The 26,226-nt window shown below is 40.4% G+C and overlaps 1 protein-coding gene and 1 long non-coding RNA gene across 4 annotated transcripts in view; one reads left to right on the forward strand and one right to left on the reverse strand.

Moving 5' to 3' along the window:
- Window positions 1-26,226, reverse strand: part of LOC116511353 (cat eye syndrome critical region protein 2) — an 84,784-nt gene that overhangs the window by 49,657 nt on the left and 8,901 nt on the right. The gene's annotated exons all lie outside the window — the stretch shown is intronic.
- On the forward strand, window positions 12,254-23,315 carry LOC116511355. The gene is made up of 3 exons (XR_004255740.1): window positions 12,254-12,346; window positions 14,206-16,241; window positions 19,618-23,315. It is a non-coding gene; the product is annotated as an uncharacterized LOC116511355 (long non-coding RNA).

The following is a 26,226-nucleotide window of genomic DNA, read 5'->3' on the forward strand; positions in this document are numbered from 1 at the left end:
TCCTGAAGTCCTATTTCTATAGACTATATTAAGCTTCCTCACATATTCAAACCAGATAAAAGTTTCTAATTTGAATAATTCAGTGAGATTATCCACTCTAAGCAATAAAATGTAGTTATACATTTGAGTTATGAATATATTCTAGTGTTCCCAAATAATCAATTATTTAACTATTTGTTTTAATAAGACACACACACACACACACACACACACACACACACACAGACACAGAATCACTGAAGATTGCATTATGTAATAAATTAAAAGAAAGATCACAACAAATTTATCACGTAGCAATATAAATTCTAGGCTCAATTGGGACCTTAACTCAAGCACTACCTGTATAAAACCACAAGTTACTTCAGACTTAAGTATAAAACCAGTGGTGTCCTAGAGTCAGCTTGGATCAGCTTGTGACAGTCAATGAATTGTCTGGAATTTAGTAAACAAATGGATCGCAGAGGTGAGTCTCAATGCCTAGTGCACCAATTGCTGCAGATTGGTGGCAGCAATGTGAATTTAGCAGCATAGTATTGTGTAAAACCCACTATCAGCCAGTGTGAACTTTAAGGTATTATCATTGATTTTTGTTCTTTTATTCAAGTAATATTTTGGGCACGGTGTCTAGAAGTGTGCTTCCCACTCAGAAAGTTTAGAGTTCAATCCTAGGCAGTGATAAATGTTTATCAGGATGCAAAGAGAATAGATCTGCTGTGAACTCCAGCTCAATTCAATCATATCGACTCCACCCTGATAAAAAGGGATTGCAGGATTGAAAAAGAAAAAAAAAATCAAATATGACATAACATTTTGCAGCTACTTTCCATATAGCCCCAACATTTGCAACTTTTGTTCATTTAATTCTTCTATAAAGAAAATGCTCTGAACAAAAATATAAAACTCTACCATAGACTTTTATATCACAATTCAGTCACCAAGATTGGGATACAACTGTCTTTTTCATCCTTACAAAATAATGGCTTTTATACACATGATATTGTACATAGTTGACAAATTGTTATGAAGCCTTGTACAAAGAATTGCATAATTATTTCACTCATTATGCCAAGCTGTCCTAATTTCTAATAGTACTGTGCATCATTCATATTTGGCACAGACAAACTGCCTGAGAGAAAGCTAGTAGCTGAAAACCAAACATTAAATCTTAAAGTAAGAAAGTTTAAAAATAAGAAAGTTTAAGAACAGAACCTAAATATATTCAAATTAATGTTCCAGGGACACTAAACTGATATTAAAGAATGTAAAAGGTATAAACAAAGTTATCTTTATCTTATTGTATATTAAAGAGCAGTTTTATTTTATTCTAATAAATAATAATGACTTAAAGAATGTTTTGCAGACCTTCCATGAAATCCACAGTAACCTTCAAAAATATCCTAGCAAAGATATAAGATCTATCTATTAGGCATCAGCTAAAACAGCAATTAAAAATGATTTTAAAAAATTCAATATCAGAACTTATATCAGGAAGATGACCAGCTACACTTTTGATAAAAATGATGCAAGTATCTTTTATGACCAATTAGATACTATATTGCTAATGCTGGCTTCTTAATTCCAAGTGAGATTTACTATTTCCTGTTTTCCTGATGGTTCTATAGTACTGCTTTGCTTCACTGAGCCATCGTGCTACGCAGGATGCTAGTAAAATAAAACCAAATAGGCCCCAACCCTGTTGCTTAGTGACCAACACCATGCTCTCACAGCAGCTGACAGAAAAAGCAGGATTCTCATAGGAATCATATTCTGCTAATCATAGCTGGGAAAAACATGCTTGTAAGAAACTGGAGCTGTATAGAAACTGAGGTAACTAGGACACGGTTGACTATCAGAAGGGGTCCCCGGATTTAGGAAAGGTGAAACTGGAATACCAGATGAAGTTTATAAAGCTTCTGCTCTTCAAGTAGGAGCTCAAGTCCAGGAGGATTCCCAAATTGTGCACCTTGAACGGAGAAGTGCTACCCCAATCAAGGTCAAAGAAGAATATCCCCACACATGGGTGGTCCAAATACCCAGTCGCTTAAGGCTGATTTAGAGTTACCACAACTGCCTGTAGCTGTTGCTGCATACCTACATTGTGAAAGGGTTGATGTGTAAGCGGAGGTTGCAGAGGTCTACAAGACAGGCTGACCCAAACAACTCCTGAATCCCAACTGTGCATTGAGTGGAGGTGCATTCCCTGCAAGCTGATTGGTTCTGATTTCCTGCTGGGAGGCAGGGGAAGGTAAGGCATACTGAAGCATGAAACACTAAAATTTGCTGACATGTAAAAGGAATTCCTATGCCACCATCCCCAAATGACAGATACCCATGACAGACACCTATGTTCCCTTAGGTGCAGTGCCATAGAAGTTTGCTCCAACTTTTAGTCCTTGGTAGGATTAAGTTGAAGATGGTTCCTCTCTACTGAAATCCTTACAACCTCCAGACACTGGGGTAGAACCATTATAGACTCATCCTCACTTGGCTGGCTCAGGATTGAAAGTTATAATTGGGTGCATACTGATGATATCTAATCCCAAACTGTAGATGTTGAAAATGAGGGGAAGAGAGTAGAACCCTGAAGGGGAATGATCGCTCCCCTACAAACAGCCCCAACAGAAACCAGTCCAGGGTAAGGAGGACAATTACTATAAAATGATGCCCCTCAATTGTGAACTTAAGGAGCTGGCTCAAAAGGATACCACAGTCATCAATATCAACAACCACTGAGAGATCAAGGAGCACAAGAATGTATACACAACCTCAATCCTAACTCCTTCATAATCTTCAACAAGCCAAGGTTGGCTCAGTACTAAATCCCAGCCCAACTGAAACAGATCTGGATAATCTGTGCCCTCCAGCATTCTCAATTGCAAACCAATTATTTCTTAACAAGGGCCTCTTGTGGAAGGGGCACCACATCTTTCAAGGCAGGAGCTATCAAGAGAAACTGACATTAAAGCCTCAGCTCAAATGCGGGTTACCTCCCTGGCTGCTATTTATGACCCAGGAGAAGTCCAATAAATAGGTGGAAAATTTGACAGTGCAAATAACCATGTCCATTCCCCACAGTCACTAACCCAAAGTCATCTCAGTTCACATCCCAGGTACCTCAGCCTGCCCTACCTAGATTCCAAGTTGGAGTGAATCTGAGTGACTTTATCCATCAGATAGCCTGAATCCTCACAGCGGTCCAACAGATATTCCAAGAAGTCCTCCCCAACTGAAACAAACCCATTGAATGACTAACAGCAGATTTAAAGATGGAAAAATATTTATGTTTTGCCACTCCTTATTGCCACAAAGTAATCTCTAAAATGGGAAATTTGCCTGTTAAGACACACTTCCTCAAATGGCACCCCAGGAATCTCTCCTGACTCTTCATTTGTCAGAGCCCATTGATAAATTAAAGTGCATCCCAGAATTGGGGCAGAAGGAGAGGCACATAGGAGTGATATGATCCAAAACTTCAGCCATCTGTTCATTTCAAGAACAGATATGGCCTTGGTTAAATTACTATCCTCAGGAAATGCTCCAGGTTCTCTCTAGAACCCTACTGGATTCATTAATCATTGGAATGGAATATTGAACAGGGCCTATCTCCCTACAAGTGTAACATGAGTGAGTTGAAAGGTAACCAGCAAGTGATTTGGCCATAGCAGCTCTGCTATGTGTCAGGCTACTGATGTCTTGGGATAGGTCCAGGGCAACCATGGAGGGCAGAGAGAAATCACCAAGGACCAATCAGCAATCTGGCAGCTGGGGTAGGGATGCCACTGAGCAACAATGAGTGTGGTATACCAGCAACTATCCCAATTATTTCCTTAAGCCTAATTGCAATCAGAGCACCTCCTGTTTGGTTATCTGCAGAGCAGTGGTGGGATACAACCGGTTCTCCCCCGTATGGGCGTACTGGTGCCTGCTGGGAGCACCAGGTACTCTTGGTGCTCTGGAGGACCCACCCATCCACCCTCCTTACCTGTATTTGAGCCGATCAGTGCTTTCGCACACACGCACGGGGCGTACAGAGCCTGTCGACGCTCCATCAAGCAGCTGGAGTGTTCCAGGTGGTAAGTACGGATGTGTGTGCTACACGCGTACATATGGTGGATGCCAGGCCCCATTGCAGCATACCAGTTGCAACGGGATCCAGAACCCACCACTGCTGCGGAATCAAGCCCCTGAAAGCCCAATGATGAAAAGGGTCTTCTCTTCTGTCTCTCCCCATGGCTCTCGGCTGTATAGAAGCCAAATTCAGAGTGGCACATTTATGAGAAGTCCCCCATCCAATCCCAATCATGTTTCAATAAGCCATGCCAGGTTAGTGTTGTCATTCTAGATAAGATCATGGATGAAGACAACTTGAGTATACACCAGCTTGATTTTCTATCTACCTGGCATTCAGTAATAACAGTCAAAATCTAGGGTCATGAATCTGGTTGCCAGACACTGAGAGTAGAAGTCAAAGGCCAGATCGGATTGCTTTCAAAGAGTGGGACCAGTGATGTCAAATGCTGTCTGGCTTCGATTCTCATCATATCTCCCTTTCCCCATCACTGGTCATCCTTGTGCCCTCAGCTCCCAACTTCCCACCTTCTCTGCTACGCTTCCTTCACAGGCACTATGTTGCATATAAACATCCCACAAGACAATTCCCCTGTTACCTACCCATTAAACTAGGAACTCAGGCACCTTCCAATAACATTTGTTTCAAGGCATTTGGCAACCTGAGGGATCCAAGTCCCAATGGAGGAAAAGAAACAAAATGAAGAGACCTAGAGTCCTCTATGGTAATATATGGTATAAATTATCTTTCATAACAAAATCATCCCAAAACACCTTACTATATCCCCAAACATATATGCAGTTGCATATGGTTGAGGAGAAAGTTTAGTACAACTGGAGATACTCTTTGGTGGTAGGCATATCGAAGCACACAAATAGTACTTAAATCATTTTATTTAACAATTTAAATCTTTAGAATTTAAAATAAACAATTTTGAGAGGTTAAAGAAATGTACTTTGAAATAGACAAATAAAAGAATTCTGGAAGATTGGTTTTTACTCATGCTAACTGCTACAAAATTATCCACAAAAATAAAAGCCTTTGAAATATCACAATGGAGTAATGTCTGGTAAAGATTACAGAATTAGCAGAGAAGGCAAAATTGACTTGTTTGATTGGAGAAAGGACAATTACTACATTTACTGCAGACTGGAAACCCTTATTGACTTTCTATTAAAAAAAGAAAAAATGAACTTGTGTTTTCATGTACTTTATTCTTTTCTTACAAAATTGCGGACCTCCGGTCTAGGGATTTTAAAGTCTAAAGAAAGATTATCTAATTTTAAGCTGGCCCACTTAACAATAATTCAAACCAAAATTTTTGACACAATATTAGAAAAACACTGGATTCAGCTACTTCAGCACCATCATTTCTTTAATCCTAGTAATAAAGCAATTCATGGAAATAATAATGTTTTTAACTAATTGATTTTCTACACCGTAAACTAAAAAGAACTGGTATTCTTTGCATGTGGGCTATAAAATTGTCCAGAGTCAATCAAACCAAACTATGTTATTAGACCACAGATAACATTTTTCATGGAATTTCAAGCAGGTTTCACCATTCCAAAGTTTATAAGGTTTGTTTTTCAGGTTAATTATTGAAAAGGAGGAAATTCATGGCTTTCCCTGACTGGTTCCCATGATTTTGGGGGGGAGAGAAGGGAAAAGCAGCAGGAGAAGTTATAGTGAAATGAGAGACAAGCATTTCTTGTTCTTCCCTATACCCCTAGGTGGCCAGACTTCCCCCTGTGAAGTGAACAGACAGGAAGAGCAAGAGCAGTTTTGCATTGCCATGTGCACTATTTCGTTCCTGGCCTCTCAGGGCTTGTGAACTGTTGATCCTTTTTTCAGGCCCCAATCACACCACCTAGCTAAAATATTAAACTGTGTAGGATCCCTATGAAGCCATTGAAGATAACAAGGAAATTGCCAACTATTATGTACTGATGGCAAGAATATGACAACAATGCTATAAAAAGACCATTGGTCTTACCTGAATGGTAGTTCTCTGCGCGGTGCGGGAGAAATAAACATTTGCTGCAGTGCTAAGCTTTCCTTAAAAATACAAACCATTATAGAAAGCTTTGTTGGAAGAAATGTCCTTCTGAGTTCAGTTCCAAGTGGGGAGAAAGACACTGGAAACATGGTGGCTGTTTGGAAAAATGTTTTTAATAGTGGGCAAGATCACATACCTTGAAGATGCTGGGTGAAAAAAAAAGGGAAGAGATGCTGAGAGTGCCTCTCTGGGCTTTTGAATTTGAGCTTGTATTCTGATTGGTTGTCAGACACTCATGGGGCCATGCAGGGGTAACTCTGTAGGCTGTCCTGAGTCCCAGGCTTGGTTGAGCCTTGCTGGGTGACGTAATCTTCCCAGGTGCCATGTGGTGAGATGGGTAGAAGGCTAATCCTATCATGTCCTGAGGGCCATGTCCTAATCCCATCACCCTGGATCTGAAAGGGGGGAGTTGCAGAAAGCTGCTTTGTCTTTAAAAACATGTTTCTTCTTTTCTCATTCAGGAAAATATAACATTCTGCCTTTTTAATATTTCCTAGAATATTTCATTTTCTAGGAGAGGGGTGGGTGCTATCTTCCTACAGCTTAAGAGGAGGAAAATAAAGTGATGAAGCACCATCATCTGCCTTAGGAATTCCATGTCTGGAATATCAACTAGTTTCTACTTATATTTAAACTTCTCTGCTTTCAGTAAGCCAGAGGCAACCCAACTGATCTATAAAAAGATTATAAAATTAACAGTCAACTCACTATTTTTTATGGAGCTGACCATAAAGTATTTGGAAGTATTTACTTCTAAAAGGAATATTTTAGTTGCATTTTAGTCTCTTCATTTCTGGCCATTCTTGAATAGGCTTTAATGTCATTTGCTCATGTCAATATCACTGTATATCTACAAAACTGGTTTCTTTGGACAGAATATGCCTGTCTAGTAAGATCTAATTGGGTGGGAGGGGTTGCTATGGATCCCGAGCCCTATGGGATGTCCCGAGCCCTATGGGATGTCGATGCCATGGACTTTAACAGGTTAGCCTTTTCTGCATCAGCCTCCTCTTCTCAAACAGCATGCCCCCCCCCAAATAAAACCCCTTCATTGTTACTGCTTTGGCAGGCCATTAGGACTTAGCTTTTCAAACAAGCTTCACGGATGTATAATTGGTAATTGAATTACTCTTGCAATTATTGGAGTTGTTTAAAAATCTGATACAAATTATAGATGCAAAGGCTGAAAATTGTTTATTTATTAAATTTTATAGCCACCCATCTCACATTCATTAACTTGTTTGTTTCCCACAAAAGCTGTTTTATTATACAAAATTAAATTATTCCTTACTTCTAATGATGATAAGTTTATGCTTATTCTCTTTTCCCCCCCCCTGCTGTTCAATCATGTCTGAATCTCAGAGATTGCTTGGATAAGTCTGCAATTTTCTTTGCAAGTTTTTCAGAAGTGGTGTGCCACTGTGTGCCACTCCTTTCTATGGTTTAGAGAAAGTGACTAGCCCAAGGTGACCCAGCTAGCTTTGGACCTAAGGGACTAGGACTCACAGTCTCCTAGTTTCTAGTCTGACACCTTAACCATTACACCAAATTGGCTTTCAGCTTAATCTAAAGTCTTTCTATTACTAGAAAAATATAATTATTTCTACGTTATTTAATATATAAATCTCTACTTCTGTGTTTGTATCACTATATGTGTTTTACTATGTTTGGCTAGCTTGGCTATTTATCAAATTTCTGTACCACCAGTAGACACCAAGTCTTATTTTCCCCTGATCTTCAGCATTTGTAGCCAATCTCTGTCCATTTGCATTTGAAAACCCTTTTCACTCCTCTACAGACTTGCGAAAAGGGCTTTTCTCCCCCCACACCCCAAGCTCTCACAGCCCTCTCTCTTTCCGAAGCTGGTTTGTGGAGTTCTGAGCCTAGATTGCTGCAGGCAATGGGGCTTGTTTTGGGTCACTTCTTTTGCAGACTCTTTTGGTTAGTCTTGCAGTTCTAAAACGTAGAGTTTTGTTCCATTGTCCTGGGACTGGCACTGAGTTACTTTGTCAGTTGAGCTGGAGTCCCCCCCCTTTGTGTTGTCTTCCAGGCTTGACCTTTTTTACCTTGTTTGATTTTGGGTCCTTTTTAATGGAACAAAACTTCCAATTGAGGAGAGATTGGGCCCATTTTAACCTTTCCCAGAAACACCAAAACTGAATCCCAGGAGAGAAAAGAAAGATGGTAGTTGTGTAGCAGCTCCAGGAACTTTGGAAGAAGCAGCTTACCTTGACCCCTTTCAGTCAGATCCAGACCCTAGTATGGGACCAAGGCAGCACTGATTATACCTCTAGGTGACCTCTGAGAAAAGAGGGATGGAAGTGATGTGTCCATCCTTGCTCTTCTTGACCTCTTTCAACACCATCTATCTTGGTACTCTTCCTGACCAGCTCTAGAGGCTTGGGGCTGATGGCACTGTTTTGTGCTACTTTCCCCCTTCCTCTGGGTTACTTTTCAATCAGTGGCTCCTGCTTTGTATGGGGCTGCAGGGCTGGGTGTTCTCTCTTCTCCTGTTTACAATCTACATGAGGCAGCTAGGTGAGATCTCATCAGTATGCTAATGATACCCAGCTTTCTATTTTCACCCCAAGGATCCTAGAGGTCCTGTCTCATTGTCTGGATGGTAAACAAAAGGTTCAGCTCAGCCATAGCAAGATCTACTGGCTTTGGGTATTGAGCACCCTAGTTCTGAAGGCCTTCCATCTCTTATTCTGCATGGAGCTGCATTACTCCAGACAGCAGGTGGCAACTGTAGTTAGGAAGGCCTTTGCCTTACACCAACTGTGTCTGTCCCAAGACCGACAGGCCTTGCTCTCAGTCACTCATGCCTGGTCACCCCACAATAGGATTCCTACAATACACACTACATAGGGCATCTGTTACGTTAAGAACATGTGACTTAAGGACAATTCCAAGGTATGAATGGGCTTCCTGCTATTAAAAATGATAGACAACTTAGTCTTCTTCGAGCTGACGTAACACTGAAGCTATGCAATGCTTTATGGAATTACTGAAGCTGCAAATTTTAACATACAGCCTGTTTTCAGCAGTTCCTGAAAGCATTGGATGGCTTCAATGTTTCATTGACTCGAAGCACAATGCTGTCCACCATTTTTAGTCATAGGCAGTCCATTGGTAAGTACAAAGCAGACTCCATTTATAGTCCATTTTTACTGACTATATTGAAACTCATAAGAAGAAATGTGTTCTTATTGTTTCAGGTAATATCCCCCAAATTTATAAGTTTCTCATATGTACTGACAATAGTATATAACTGATAAATATTCCTGAATCCCTTCTATTAATTTTAGGAAAGGAAATCCAGAGAAGGGGCTAGAACCCACTAAATAGTATATTTGTGCCATTTTGTTTTTAAACCATCACTCTTTTCATTCTAGGATAGAGATGAAAGGCCAGTGTTTGCATCTTGCATTCACCCAGGCCCTTAACTGGCCATAATATTCAAATAAGGCAAGTCCCCTCTTATGTTTGTTAGACATCTCCATCTCCACCATTCCTTGACATTGCAATCATTTATCAAGTTGCTTCATGTATTGTTAGGGAGAAGAACTCATGGGGTGGGAGTTTGCTTCATCCTTTTGTTGGAGCTCCACGGGATCATCCTATAGTCTCCAGCCAACTGCTGAGAATTGACAGAGTATGGAGTAAATATTCAACAGGCCATCTTTCATCTATATGCTGATCTTGCTACTTGTTAATGATATTCTCCAGTGAACAAAACATATGCATTCCCTTGTCGTCATTCTGGATGCATAGGTATGAAAGAATGTTTTGCTTTAGTGTCATCATTTACACCACAGACCTTTTTTTCCAGCCAAACTTCTAATTCTCTATTTAGAAAGATACCATTGACAGACGTTTCCTGTTATAGTTTTAGATATAGGAAAAGTGATCCTACTCCAGCAAGTAGTTTATTTCCACTGTATTAATTCAAAGTAATTGTTCATTTATTAGCTATACAAAAGATTAAAGCTTAACTGATATTTAGAACTAGTATTCTTTTCAAACTAATGTAATGCTCATTTTGATACACATTACTTCTCTGCTGGTCTTTCTTATAATTTGAACAAATTATTCATGTTATTGTTATTTACAAGTTATTTGCTTAATTAGTAAACACTGAAATAAAAACAAATATATGTCACAGTTTACAATACAAGATAGTTTCAGATAAAAGAAAATTATCATCTATTTTAATAATGCTGTGAGAACTAGATAATTCTATGAAACAGAAACTAACTTTAAAATGCCAATTTTGCAAATAAGTATTAAGATACTACATACTAAAGAAGTATTAAGCTACTTCTGCCAACCTAGCAGTTTGAAAGCATGTAAAAATGCAAATAGAAAAATAGGGGCCACCTTTGGTGGGAAGGTTCTGCATTCTGTGCGGCTTCGGCATTTAGTCATGCCGGCCACATGACCACGGAGACATCTTCGGACAGCAATGGCTCTTCGGCTTTGGAATGGAGATGAGCACCGCCTCCTAGAGTCGGGAACAACTAGGACATATGTGCAAGGAGATCCTTTACCTTTTTACTAGGTGAACTGTAGAGTGCACAGCTGATTAAAGAGGACCATCAGCTTCTTGAAGAATCTACTGGCAGTATATTGTACGCTGGTTATATCTTCAACAAGAGAAGATGTTGAAACTAGGAGGATGAGGAATGTACATTGGCAGGAATGCAGGAGATGTTTTCCCCACAAACCAATGCAACTGAGGTGGAGAACATTTGATTTCCCTCTGGGTGAAATCAAGGGAGGGGATCCTTCTCAGACCCAATCTGGAGCCTGGGATTGAGATGGGTATGAAACTGGGGTGGGTGGATACTGTGTTATCTACAGAGAGGGGGACCTGATCTGTTTATAGAAGCTGCTAAATCCTGAGGCAAAATTGGCTCAAAGGACTCTGGCAAATTAGCCAGCTAGGCATTGGATACTGAGTATCTGGGAGTTGAAGAGTAATTTACCTCCTTTTTCCAGAGCCAGTTCTTGTGTTTGTCGGGGTGGGATGGGGCATCTAGGCCTGAGGCTCTTGCTTTATGAAAGTGCCTCAGGGCTCACTCTTTTTCCTGCTCCTATTTGACATCTACATAAAGCCATTGGATAAGTTTATTCTTTGGCATGAAATAAAGTATCATTGGTATGCTAATGATACCCATTTATATATCTCAACCCTCAACTGGCCAAGTAATTCAATTAAGCTTCTGTCGCAATACTTGTAGTCTGTAGAAGAATAACCTAAATAGTCAGAAGACATGGCAAAAACTCCTTAACCTGACAACATATAAACAATAGTTTCAATTAGTCCAACCAATTGACCAAGCGAAACCTCAAAAGGCTAAAGAATTCCCAGAAGTTTATTCAGCCATCAAAATAGGTAGTCCTTGATTTATGACCATAATTGAGCCCAAACATAGGGTTGTAACTCATGACAATTGTTAAATGGGTCACTATGTGACTGTGTTCAATGTTATTTTTTTTTGTGATGGTTGTTAAGTAAATGCAGTGGTCTTAAAAATCTGTGGTTGCTTTAAACGAATCCATGATGGACATTTTCTGCTGGAAATCAGAAGTAAACTGATTTCTGGCAAAAAAATGTCGTAAATCACAGTCACATGGCCATGGGATATTGCAAATGGCTATAGTTCCATGGGAACTTCAAAACCAGATCAGAAGTAGTCCTGGGTAAGTCTGTCATACGTCAAATGGTCGCTAAGAAACTGATCATAAAGAAAGAATATCTCTAGAGATAAATCACATTCAAAAGAGATAATAAAAGACCTTGGAGGGAAACAAAAAGACTAGAACATATACCATCTAGCTGACTCCAGCAGTCAGCATTCAGATAATATTAACAACGAGGGAGAAAACAATACATGTAGTCCTTGGCTTATGACCATTCATTTAATAATGTCAAAATTACACAGACTTGGACTTATGACCTGTACTTGCACTTACCAAACCAAAGCTGCTATATATAAACAGGTAATAAGCTCCAAGGTCATTCGTACGGATGATGTTACTTCATTGGCTAATGAAACAACTGAAAGCAAACAACCAAAGTTCAAAGAGCAGCAAAAATTCCAAAACATAGGCTTTACTCTAGTAACAAGTATCTGTGACTGTTTGGAGTCCTGCATTTGGAGAGTTTTCATCACTGATTCTGGATGAGATTATACTGCCTCACCAACCAGGTAGGAAGCCAGAAAGACAAATTGCACAAATTCATCTTGAGTCCATTTCTGGATAATGAAGCCTTTTCATGGCCGCTTGTGCCTTTGTTACCTTTTACCTGAAATAGCCAATCATATATGAGCCTACCCTGTAATACCACTCAGAAACCACACCTGTTCCAGTATAAAGCCGTGCAAGTAGTTAATGGGTACATCTCATTACACCTATTCAACACTGCCAGTGAGCTCCTGAATGTAATTCAATGTGCTGGCGATCACCCATAACAGGGCCTGACTACTTAATCACACTGTTTGCTTGTACTTGTCTCCATTAGTACAGTAAAATCTGGCAAATCTAATTCTGATCCCAGCTATTAAGAAGCCAATCAAAGAGAGAAGCAACTTAGAACTGAGGAGAAATTTCCTGACAGTTAGAACAATCAATCGTTGAAACAAGTTGCCTCCAGATGTTGTGAATGCTCCAGAACTGGAGGTTTTTAAGAAGAGATTAGCTAACCATTTGTCTGAAGTGGTGTAGGGTTTCCTGCCTAAGCAGCGGGTTGGACTAGAAGACCTCCAAGGTCCCTTCCAATTCTGTTATTCTAAGCATCATGGTATGACACCCAGGAGGCATCTTTTGTGTTATTGCAGCTGATTGGCCTTGCCCCTGCCTATCTTTTGAAAGGCTTTGGAGACCTGGCTCTTCCTCAGGCAATACGTGAGAAAGTTGTGTTTTAAAAGTTTGAATGAATTTCCCTTGCCATGGTATTTTTATTAATTGATTGCATCAGTTAGCCATGTAAATTGAATGAATTTATGATTCATGATGTTGTGCACACCTGCATGTATACAAAATTTAAAAATTACTTCTTAGACATGGGTCAGGTGTTAAGGTCTAAAAAAAGCTAAGCACAGATGCACAATCCCAACTAGAGACCACTATAACTCTGAATTATCTTGAGGATGGGAAGCTTTGTGAACTGCTAACATACTTTAGTAGCAAATTTTAATATATAAGAAGCTGTGAATTATAATTGCATGCCCAATTTAACCAAATACACCAAGATTGAAACATCCAGAATCATGAGTTTTAGCAACCTTTGCCTAACCTCATATTTTCAGTTCAATGGACAAATATACCAAAAAATCAAAGGGAACACCCATGGAATCACTACTTTCAGGACCACAGCCCAATCAAGGAACCATCAGGACCATTCCCATTAATACACTGACAAGGCAAGGTGCTAGTATGTAAAATGAAATCAAACTTTACTAGCACTGATGTTACCTACTTTGGCAATGAAATGTCTGCAAGAAAATAATCCAGACAGCACCAAGGACCCCACAGAAAATATTCTATTATTTGGAACTGGAAACATAATATTTTAAAGCATGATAAACTTTAAACCATAGAAAGGTAACACCATTGACTTTTGGCAACATGAGCGCACAGTTTTCAAGCTATAATGAAAAATTATTTACCTAGCCTCAGATTTCCTCATCTATGTATATATTAAACACTTACAATCTTGTTCAGCTTTTTAAAATCAACCACGGTGAATAGGTATTGCCTCTGCTGTGGACATTAAAATCACATCCCTCACAACTTTTTCTCACACAAGTTTCCTGTGTATTTTTGTATCTTCTGATACAATTTAACAATTGCAAATAAGAGTTTTAAGTCTCTGCAATGTAACCTAATTCTTGAGTCCAGGATAGGCAATGAGACTTATTAAAATATATGGGGCATGACTACCACCCATGTAGGGAATGAGTTACACAAAGCCATTAAAACTCTCAGAATGAAGTCAAAAAGCCTTCTAGCTTCTCACACCCACCACCTTGCACATCATTATTTTCCTTGGCTTACTTCCAAACAGAGCGAAAATACCAACTGGCAGCTGTCACACCGAAGCAAGGTTTCAGCATTCCCTCCTCCCCCTACCCTTTTACCAGGGATTTTGGATCCAAATGACCCATTACAATTTGACACAGCTGCAAGAAATGGGACACTTCTATCCAGCATGACAGAGAAGTTGGGGGCAGGGAGGAAAAGAAAGCTATTTGGAAACTCAGAGCTCCAAAATCAGAGTCATCGGAGTCTCTTAAGTACTCTGCCAAAGGACTAGCTCCATATATCCTTTTTGCTGCCTTACTACTTTTCAGTCCTTCTTCAATGTAGCCATATAAACAGTTTAAGCCATCATACCCTAACAGCCCATTTCAAGCCACAATACACAATAATTTCTAAATAATTTGTCAATTTCATTCCAAAAACTATTACCACCTGAGAGATCAGAGTACCCTTGGAGGAAGACGTACCACTCTCCTGGAGTTGCTGGCCTTGCGTCTCTGGAGCGGCAGAAGGAACCATTGGAGTTATCACGTATGCAGTCGTGCCCACGGGACCACCGAGATGCATGACACCAGTTTCCCCAGCAGCTGGGAGAAGAAGACGACTGTCGCTGACCCTGTTGAATGGATGGTTCTCACCAGAGACTTGATGCTATCTACTCTCTCCTGAGTGAGGAAGACTTTGCAGTCCCTGGAGTCGATCACCGTGCCGAGATGTTGAATTCTGCAGGTTGGGGTCAGGTGGCTCTTGATGAGGTTGACCGAGTACCCATGGTATTGCAGGACTCGGATGGTGATGTCTAGATCCCTCTGGGCCTGCCTCCTGGACCACGAGTGGATAAGGATGTCGTCCAGGTAACATTCCAGTCTTACTGTGAGAGATCGGTGATGCGCAGCGATGGCGGCTAGTAGTTTGTTGAAGGTTCGTGGAGCCGATGAGAGGCCGAAGGGGAGGGTTCTGTACTGAAAGTGTTGATTGGCAAACTGGAATCTCAAGAACTTGCGATGCGCCGGGTGGATTGGAACATGCAGATATGCCTCCTTCAGGTCTATAGAAGTCAGGAGACTTCTGCCTGACGCAACCCAGAATGGTCTGAAGGGACTGCATCTTGAAGTGCTTGTAAGCCAGAAGCTCGTTGAGTTTCTTGAGGTCCAGTATTGCCCTTACACACACACCCCCGATGGTTTGGGGACCAGAAACAGGATGGAGTAGAACCCCCTGCCCTCCTGGCCCCTGGGAACCTTCTCTATAGCCACTATCTCTAGCAAATGATCTATCTCCGCCCTCATGAGCTGGAACTTGTGGGCGGACCTGGGAGTGGGGCAACGGACAAAGGTCCTCAGGGGAAAGGATAGGAATTCCAGGGTCAACCCGTGACGGACAGTATTCAGAATCCAAGTGTCCGTCGTGGTCTCCTCCCACTGAGTGGCATAAAGCTGGAGTCGGCCATCTATGGGAGGGTCCCGGTGATGGTCACTTTGGCTTCCGAAAGGAGCGGTTGGAGTACCCCCCTTGGAATGGTCTACGGTTGCCCTGCTGCCTGTTCTTGTCCCTATAGGTGGATTTATCCTGGGGACGATCTTGGGATGGGGCATAAGGTCAACTGGATCCCCCAGAAGAGATGGAGGGCTCTGCGCTCTGAAAGGAGTTCCTGTGAAAAGCCTGACCCTTACGGACCTGCTTCTTGGTGACCGCAGGCAGGATCTTACGCTTATACTTGGACTCGATTAAAAAGGGATCCAAGGCCTCCCCAAATAACTTTCCTCCTTTGAAGGGAGCGGAAGCGAGCTTCCACTTCACCTTCACGTCCGCCTGCCAGTGGCAGAGCCACAGTAGGTGGCACCAGGTTACACTAGAGGCAAGGGCTCTAGAGGAGAATTTTGTGGCACTGAGTGAGGCGTCAGCTGAGTACTCAACAGCCGCTATTATCTTGTTAACAGCCTGTCTCGCCCTGGTATCCCCTGCTAGAAGGCCTAACAGCAATTTGTGGAGCCAGAACAGAGCTGCTCTTCTGAAGTATGAAGAAGAAGAGGAAACCCTCATGGCCCATGCAGTGGCCAGGTGGGTCTTGTGGGAAGCTGACTCTGCCCTCTTGTCCTCTGCTTTTAAGCCTTCCAGCAGGTCTGCTGGAAGAGCAGAATTAGAGTTGAGAGAGACAATGGGGTCATCCACTTGAGGGAGCTTTAACAGTTCCTCCAGGGGACCCTCCATGGTATAGAGTTTCCTATCTGTCCCACTGGGGTTGGCCATGGAGCCCGGTTGGATCCATTGGCGCTGTATGATGTCCAGAAATAGCTATGGAGCTGGAACCAGATCCAGGGGCGGAGGAACCTCCTTAAATAATCTTGTGGGCCTACAGTCTCCTTGGCACTCTGATCAGAAGGGGGCTTATCTGCCGGAGTTGGGAGACACATTTGGGGGCCAGCAGCCTGAGCTTTGGTAAAGATAGCGCTGAACATGGAGGGCTTGAACAGACCAGATCTCGCAGCTGGTTCAGGTGAGGGATTTTTGTCATCAGAGAGGTCCGGAGCATCCTGCTCTGCCTCCTCTCCCTCTGACACCTCACTGATCCCAGTGGGAGTCAGGGAAGCCTCCCTAGCTGGAGGTTCCTGGGATCTTACAGTATGACTCTTGCTGGGGTTGGTAGTGGCAATGGGCAATTTTGAGGCCAACTGCTGGATGCCATCAGAAATGCCCTGTGAGATCGCTCGTGCTACCACATCCTGCATGTCCTTAGACAATTGGGGCTCCTGGCTCTGAGGGGGGGAAGGCCCTGCCTCAGAAGGGGCCAAAGGTTCCTCCTCAGCCAATGAATCCATCTCATCAAGGGAATCCTCAGCCAATAAATGGCCTGGGGATCAAGAGAAGCCCTGGATGGATTGGGAGAAAACCCGAAGTCCTCCTCAACTGGCAGAGAGGGGGACCCCTCCCGCTGGGGGGTGGGCAGGGAAGGACCAATCCCTTCATCCCTGGGAGTGGGGCCTACTGGTTGCTGATGCTGCAGTCTGGGGCTTCTTGAACTGTTTTTCCAGGGCCTTCTGGCATCTCACAGCCATCCTTTCATCAGCCTTAGAGGCCTTCCTAGCCCTGGGGTGTTTCCCTTTATCTGGGCACCATATCCCATCACCTTTTGCAGCAGGATTGGGCCTGCTGTGCTTACTGTCGGTGGGACCAGCCTGAAGATCCACTTGCTTCTCCACTGCACTGCTGAAGAGGGTCTGCGATGACCTGCAGAAGCGTGTGGGACTGAGGCAGAAGATAGGGCCTCCGGTGGTAATGGGCCTAGGAACTCTTTGCATAAAAATGGGCATGGATAGCATTTAAGGAAGCTTATAGAGTGCTCCTGTAGCTGGATAAAATTCAGCAAAAAAACAGCCCGTTTTTTTGCTCATTTCTGCTCTCCCCAGCCCCCGGGAGCTCTCTAAAAGCTTCCCACAAGCTATGCCATTTAGGTGAAGGGGCGGGGCTTCATGAGGCAAAAAATGCTGTATTCAGTGTATTCAGCTTCTTTTTTGGGGGGAAAGGGTGTGTCTTATACTCCGAAAAATACGGTAATCAGCATAATACTATAAACCAACATTGAATACAACATCAATAAACAATCTAACAAGCTTGTCATATACTGTGACTCCCATGCCCTATGACACTGTCATGTCTTCAAGGTCTTATGAAAAGCCAACAAGGTTGAACTAGTCTGTTTTGCCAACTCTTTCTCATGGTGGCTGCTTAGCTCCAACAAGTGCTTCCTGTTGGGGCCCTAAGGAGCCTGGGCAGGGAGGGAAGGAGTGGCTGGGAGGGGAGGGGCAAGTAGAGGCTGGTGAGGCACCCCTTAATGGGAGTGACATTGAGTTGGTCACGCCCACTCAGTCACATGACCACCTAGTCACACCCGTCCAGCCGGTCATTAGGCAGATCATATTAGTGGTCCGCGGGATTTAAAATTATGAATTTAGTGGTCCGTGAGGTCTGAAAGTTGGTGACGCCTCTTATAGGTAACTAATAGTATCTTGAATTGAATCTGAAAGCAAACTTGCAGCTTATGGAGTATAATATCCACTGCTTGGAGATCACTCATAACTGTCAGTATCACTGTATTCTGAATCAGTTGTAGCTTGCAGATGCTCCTCAAGGGCAATCTCATGCGCACTGAAGCAGTCTACTCAAGATTAAGACATGAGTGATTATGGGCCTGCCAGTTGAGGAACAAATGCAATAGGCTTATAACGCTGCAAATTTGAGAACATGGCTGTGCCCTGTTCAGCTAACATAAGTCCTCAGTCCAGGAGGATTCCCAAATTACATAGTGGTTTTGTTTGGGAAATGAGAACCAAAGATTAAAAGTCCACAGAACAGATTTGGAGGCCATAGAACACAGAGCTGTTCGGTCTTGCTAGATTTAAGCTGAATCCTGTTTTTTCCCATCCTAAATTCCACAACCTCTAAATACTGAGTCAGAACATGCACAGCAACACTGGGAGGTCAAGATGGAAATATAATGAACAACCATATCCAGCAGCTTCATATGGATGCTAAATGAAACAGCAAAACAACTTATCCAGTGCCAATCCCGTGAATCTCATTGATAGGAAAACAGGGAACTATGAGAAAAAAAATCAATGGAACTGTTGAAGATGGATGTGAAAACAATGCCAAAGTAAAGAACAAATCAAACTAGATGTCAGAACAAACAATGGAAATTACCAAGAAAGGAAGAGCCAAAGCCAAAAGAGGTAAAAATGTGCCTCACTAATTATAGAAAGGCCTTCAGTTGTGTTGATGGGCTCAATTTGTGGAATGTCAGGAAAATGGAAATAAGAATATAAGATAGCCTTTATTGTCTTTTTTTCTGTGAACACACTGGCACACATTAAAATAATATTCTGATACCCGCTTTCAAAAGAAAATAAGCCGAAAAGTCGAAAATCCATCTAAGCTAATAGGACTATCAACAGAATGTTTTAACCAAGTTTCCATTGCAATGATGACACAGCAGTTTCTCACCTGCTGGTTTGTTATTATCTCTAGCTTTCATGTAAACCATTTTAGGCTCTAAGGAGCACATTAGCAAACAAAATAGATGGTAGTGACACTCTATATGGATTAGTCTTTAGCCCAATTGTTAGCCCCACACGTTTGTCGTTTCCTCTTTTGATTACATCACCTCCACCTCAGAAGACACTCAGCGCAGGAGACAGACTTCCCTGTTTCAAAGGTGGCTGTCCCCACTGCATCTGTCGCCCAATACATCATAGAGCACAGCTGATCTCACACCCTCAAACCCATCGACACTTCTGCTGCTGGCACCTTCAACCAAAGCAATGAAGACTCTCCAGAACAGCGTTAACGATAGTTTTTCTCTTGCTAAATATTACCAAGTCCAATATAAACTGATGCTCATATAATAGTTTGGTAATATATTTCTGCTTTCTTCTCACAGTTCCCAAAGAATCACTTAAACCAGATGGTACTTTCATCTCCCAAACCCCAACATTCTTGAGAGTCGAAATAACCACAGACAAGAAAGATGCCGCCATTTTAGAATAAATCTCATTGTCTTCATTCAAAATGTATACAAGAAGCCACAGTCCAGTCAAAACATAATGAAAGAAATTGGTTTCAGGTCAGCAAAGGTGTAAAGTAAAATTGTACAGTACTTTCTCTTTATTTATACAATGCACTGAATAGAACATTGAGGGATGTTGGATTGAGTCTGATTTTAAAACTGGAAGTAGTAATCTGTATGATGCTCATGATTCTACTCTGATAGTTGAAAATCTATCTGGAAGCTCTAGTAATGATTACAAAGCTCTAGTAATGAAAATCAAGGAACACAGTGGAAAAATGGTCCTAAAATTAAATATAAAGACCAAAATGGTGACAACAGCTACAGAAAGTAGTCTTATAATTGACAAGAAAATGCAACAGTGGTAAAGCTTCTCCCTTTTACCAACAAAAGGAGCAACAAAAAAAAGCTCCAGACTAGCATGGGTAGGATCACAATTACAGTCATCACTACTTGTAGGTTATTTGATGGTGTTAGAAATGTATTAAGAATGTTATTTTCCAACTGTTAGAGTGATTATGATCATGAATAAGACTGTGTGTGAGTTATAAGAATGAATGTTTATAATTGTAATGTAATTGCAATAATAAGTAGGTCATGGATATTTTTATTAGTTTTAATAGAATACTGAATTTATGGATCATTGGCCTGAGAATTGTCTGATACAAGAATGAGGCCAGAATTATAGTCATAAGTCATGCTGTTCATTAAGCAGGTCACCACATCACATTTTATGACCTTTTAACAGCACTTGTTAACTGAATCATCGCAGTTGTTAAGAGAATTCATTGTCTTGAAGCAAACATTGTTTTCCAACATCAACAACAAAACCTGCTGTAAAATGCAATCACATGACGGGGGAGGAGAGCCATCAGAACTTTGAATCCAGGTTGTAAGTAGCCCTGGGGAGATCTGTCATATGTATGAATGGTCATTACACAACCAATTGTAGGTCGAGGTCTACCTGTATTGGGGAAACTATAATTAATGCATCTAGTGTCCAAGTGGTGAACTGGGCTCATGGGCTTAATGGTCACTGATACTCTAATTTTCTATGAAATTCATAACTGTTTCAAAAATTGCATTATACAAAGTCTCACTAAATCAACTTTATTTTTGATTTTTTTTAAAAAGAAGAATTAAATATTTCTATGGGGCTATTGTTTTGATTAACAATTATTTATTAACAGCCACAATCTTGCTTTAAAAAACTTCCAGAAAGCTTTTAATTACAGTGGTATCTCTTCAAGCATACTCTGGTAATACTGCTTTCCAGTAAACCAAAATAAATTGACGACATTAGAGAAACTTGCTACAGTGAATGGATCTGTTAAATTAACACATTTTCTGTCAACCAAATCAGCTGCCTCTAGTACCATTGTTGTCAAGACAATAGAGACCCCGGGAATGGGCACCCATTTTAAAAAGAACATGTCTACTGAAAAGGATACACTCTGGAGGAATGAGCTTGTGTGTTTAGCTGGATTCATTACTGTAAGGAAGAAAGCTAGTTGCATTGTTCTCACAGGGAACATAGATGCAATCATACTATGCAGCTGGAAAAATATATATAAAAATAATATATTAGTGTTTTTTTTACCTGTATCTTCATAACCTAAGTTTAAATGTATCTCTTACCATAGTAATTTGTAATAATTTCCTCTCCAAAGATTTATGAAAACATCTTTAGACACCATAGTAGCTTTCCCCTCCCCCATGTCCTACCAAACAGGCACTGAACAGATGCCAAGCGTGGAGTGCCATCAATATACAATTGCCACGTTAGGGAGAACAGAACCCTTAAGAATTAGGCTTGCTCAGCAAACAAAGCTTCACTGCCTTAACCCAATATATTATTTTGTACTGAATTAGACCTTTTCTGAGCTTTTGTTTGAGGCAGTTGTTTGGTACACATACAACTTTGCAAAAAATTGTGCATTTCCAAAAGTAATGCAAATTCACAATTTTCAATGTGGCTTCTAATTGTCAAAAATTAAATTGGATATTCAGTGCTGGTTTCATTAACTCAACGTATTTCAGCACTGAAGTTTAACTTTTATTATCCAAACTAAACTTCAATGAAAATCTATCATAATCTTTTCATTCTTATTATATCTAATGGAATATCATTTGTTAATTGAGTTAATAAAATTACAAGTGGAACTAATACTGCCTTCACACAATTCTCAATGTAGCATTACTCAATGAGAGAGAATGCATTCTCCCATGTTGGTGGAGATAGCAGCCAGGCTGAGTTTTACTCCATTCAGTATCCAATTGGACTGGGTCTACAATCTGTAATGTCATCATGCACTGGTGGCTCCTCCCAGCTTTAGACTCAGTCTATCCAGGACTGGACATTAGATTTGTTCTCTCCCTGGTAGATTAGAGATAATTAATTCCAATTGGCTCCTCTTTAAATCAGACTCAAGTGGGAGACGTACAAATTGGCCAGCAGGGCCTCTGATCAAAGTCTTGTAAAATGTATTACACCCCTGTTGAAAAATCAATATATTTGATAGACTTAAGCAACAAACATTTGCTAAGGTGGTGAATTTTTGCTGGTATAGGAATATGCAAATTTGAAAGGAGACAAACCTATAAACTATAAAGGCAAATCAATGGTAAGACTGAAAGAGGGGGAAATCTTTAATATAACATTAAAGATTGATTATTGCACATTTTCTCCTAAATATTATTTGGGGAATTTGCTACTATAAATCCTGTCTGGAAAAATGTGGCATATTAATTATGCTATTTAAGCAGCATATTTCCAGGAACTCATATTTAGAAGTAAATTGTATTCTATTTAGTGGTGTTTATTCCCAAGTAAGTTCACAGAGCTTCATTTACAAAGATCTTTCCTAATTATTGTATTCTATGTATAAAATACAGAATCCCAAATAAGAATTCCATAAATTATACCTATACCATTCCCTATTTAAAACTGGGCTAACAATACAGTTTCTGAATTTTTCACCTCCATTTGACTTTTCTACCAACACTATTAACTCAGTATCTTTTTATAGAAATTTAAAGTATAACTATGTTGAAAGTGTTTAGTAATGGGAAAAGAGTCAAATCCATATAAATCATAGTGCAATTCTATCATATAGTAACACTTTATTTATCCACTAATACTATATACTGATTCAAATAAACTGAAATTTACAAGTCTTAAAATAAACACTTCTACTCCTCAAAGAAAACAAATACTCAAGCATAAATTAATACTTGGGTGCTACAGTACATGCTTCTGTGAAAGTTTGGAACATTATAAATTTCACTGTGAAAGAATCTGGCATAATACTAGTAATTGTATTTAAATATTATTAATAAAATCACATTTAATTTTATCCTAACCCCATAAGTGTGACTAGCTAAGAAGAAAAAAGGGAATATGGATATTTTTTATTTAAAATGTAAAAAACAAAGTTTGGGAAGAAAAGCACACAAAAAATTACTAGTCAAAGTTTTGGGAAAAGTATACAGCAATATAGATTTCTCAGATTATTTTTATTACAATTGATTCTTCTTTTACAAATATTAACCAGTTTATAGATTATTCACAAGAGAAGGGAAAAGAAGGATATAGGGAAATCAAGTTTGTGAATGTACTATTTATTGTGAGTTTCTTGATACAGATGAATCAGCTGAAAAGATCTACCGTATTTTTTGGAGTATAAGACGCACCTTTTTCCCTCAAAAAAGAAGCTGAAAATCTGGGAGCATTTATACACTGAATACAGAATTTGTTTGCCTTCCGAAACCCCGCCCCTTCACCAAAATGGCCGTGCATAGCTTGTAGGAAGCTTTGACAGAGCTCCTGGGAGCTGAGGAGGACACAAATGAGCAAAAAATGGCCTGTTTTTTGCTCAAATTCCCCCCCCCCTCAGGAGCACTCTATAAGTTTCCTAATGCCCCCCCCTTTTTTTTGCCAAAATCGGGCCCATTTTCACGAGAAACGGGCCGTTTTTGGGAGGTTTGCAGAGTGCAAAAACTCCCCCCCCCTCTTCAAAACCTTGGTGCGTCTTATACTCCGGTGTGTCTTACGGTACTTAATCTGAGACTACAGTCTACAGCCTTTTAAGGGAAAAAGTATTCCTTTTCCACAACATTTTGGTCTCCATTTATCTAAGACCTCTTACTATTTTTATAACAGGCCATGAACCAGGTGACTTTCTCTTGCAATCCGATTGTACTGTAGATTGTGCACAACAGTCCATTTTACCTTAAAATGGAATGTCCTGTACATGCACTCTGTACATCATTACCAACAAATTAGTATCAAAGTTCAGATGTGCTTATAACCAGGTAGACCATACAGCTTTAGCTAGTTGCCCGATATCAAAATTAAAGTTGAATCAAAAGTTATCTATTTTGGCTGAAAATGAAGAGTAGCTGAAAAATTCTCTACAATGAATGAAATCTTAGAAACAATACTCGGTGTTCTTTGCAGTTCATAACAGCTATTATTTCCCCATACCCAAAACACAATGATATAATTTTGATGGGAACTTCATTAAATAATTGCAGCCCTTATGTTTTCTATAGAAGCCACAACTGTGACCCGTCAAAACCGCGGTCCACTAAAGCGCGCCCGATCAAAGCGCGTACGTGACGTCATCAGCAGCGCAACAAATAAAATTAAAAATAAATTAAAATTAAATTAAAATAAAATTAAAGCAAGCCGATTCGCGTAAAGGTAAGGGTTAGGTTTAGGGTTAGGGTTAGGTTAAGGGTTAGGGTTAGGGTTACGTTAAGCGTTAGGGTTAGGGTTAGGTTAAGGGTTAGCGTTAGGTTTAGCGTTAGGTTAAGGGTTAGGCTTAGGGTTAGGTTTAGGGTTAGGTTTGGGGGGGTTAGGTTAAGATTTATGCGTTAATTTTAAGTTTGCCGCTCACAGCATGCTGTTTTCGTCGCGCTGTGATGACGTCACGTACGCGCTTTCGCCGAGCACGCTTTAGTCTACCGCGGTTTTGTGGTGGAACCGCCACAACTGCTACAGTATCAAATAATAAAGCAATACTCTATCCTTTAAAACAAATTGACAACATCCATGATAGCTAATACTTTAGTAAAGGCGGGTACACAATCTGTATTGTACAGTATGAATTTCCCATTCCTAATTCCCTTCCCAATGATCTGGGGTGCTGTGAATGTTTTAAGGAATCTTATTTTTTAAGACATGGGAGTTTTGCAGATGGAGAAAAACCCTCCAATCTTCATTAAACATTTTTCCAAGTGTTCTAAACTATCAAAGGTACAGGGTCTTTAATGCCTCACAAATGGAATACAGGTAATCCTCAATTGACAGCCATTCATTTAATGACTGTCCAAAGTGACAAGAGCGCTAAAAAAATGACTTATGACCATTTTTCACATTTACAATTGTTGCAGCATCCCCATGATCACATGATCAAAATTCAGATGCTCAGCAATTGGTTCATATTTGTGACAGTTGCAGGCTGGGGCCAGGTGATCACCATTTGCAACCTTCTGACAAGCAAAGCCAATGGGAAAGCCAGAGTCACTTAATAACCATGTTACTAACTTAACAACTGCAATGATTCACTTAACAACTATGGCAAGGAGGGTCATAAAATGGGATAGAATTCACTTAAAAACTCTCACTTAGCTACCCAAATTTTGGCCTCAATTGTGGTTGTAAATTTAGGATTTACCTATAATCATCCAATGAAACTTTGTGAAAAATGGTTTTATTGTAATAATATAACTATATAAAAGTTTCTTCACACCTCCCTGGACTTTGCCTGAACGTCCCCAAGGGAGGTACACAGCTTGAGAAAGGCTGCAATAGGCAATTATACTCATGGAAACCATACAAGATGTTCCATTCACAAATGAAAAACCTCTGTGGTTCTGCTTCAAGAAGTAAAGTAGCCACAGCCAACTGATGCTTGGGCTGATTGCTTTGAAGATTTGTAAGATCTTCTGGGCATGCTCAAAACATACTTTTCCCAGGATAGTTAGAAAAGTAAAATATATTATGGAGTATTTAATAAAAGCCTACCAACTATGATCGTAAGTTTGTCAATTGTTGCATATTTCTGTGCTTCCAACTATTGCCTAGTGTGTAATTCCACATAATCCAAGGGAATTCTTTTGTGATGAAAGGCTACACATATTGTTTGAATGGAAAACCTAGATGAGACTGATCCAAAATAAGAAGATCTGATGCACATGGGCATGTGTTGTTGATAGTTGTCTTTGGGACAGGCATTTTGGATTTCTGAACTGTGCTGGTTTCTTTAGCCTGTATATTTCTCCACAAAATAGAAGGAACCTATGGTAAAAAGTTTCAGCTGTAGTGTTTAACCAAGGCTTAGTGGTTACAAAAAGAATTGGGGGAGAGAGACAATGAGGGTTCTTTGCTATTTCTTAGAGTACCAGTCTAAACTAACACAATAACAATTGTTCCATCTACTTAATAAGGGTTTATGTCTGAAGAACATTATCCAAGCA

The sequence above is a fragment of the Thamnophis elegans genome, chromosome 7 (genome assembly GCF_009769535.1).
Source record: "Thamnophis elegans isolate rThaEle1 chromosome 7, rThaEle1.pri, whole genome shotgun sequence".
Lineage (NCBI taxonomy): Eukaryota > Metazoa > Chordata > Lepidosauria > Squamata > Colubridae > Thamnophis > Thamnophis elegans.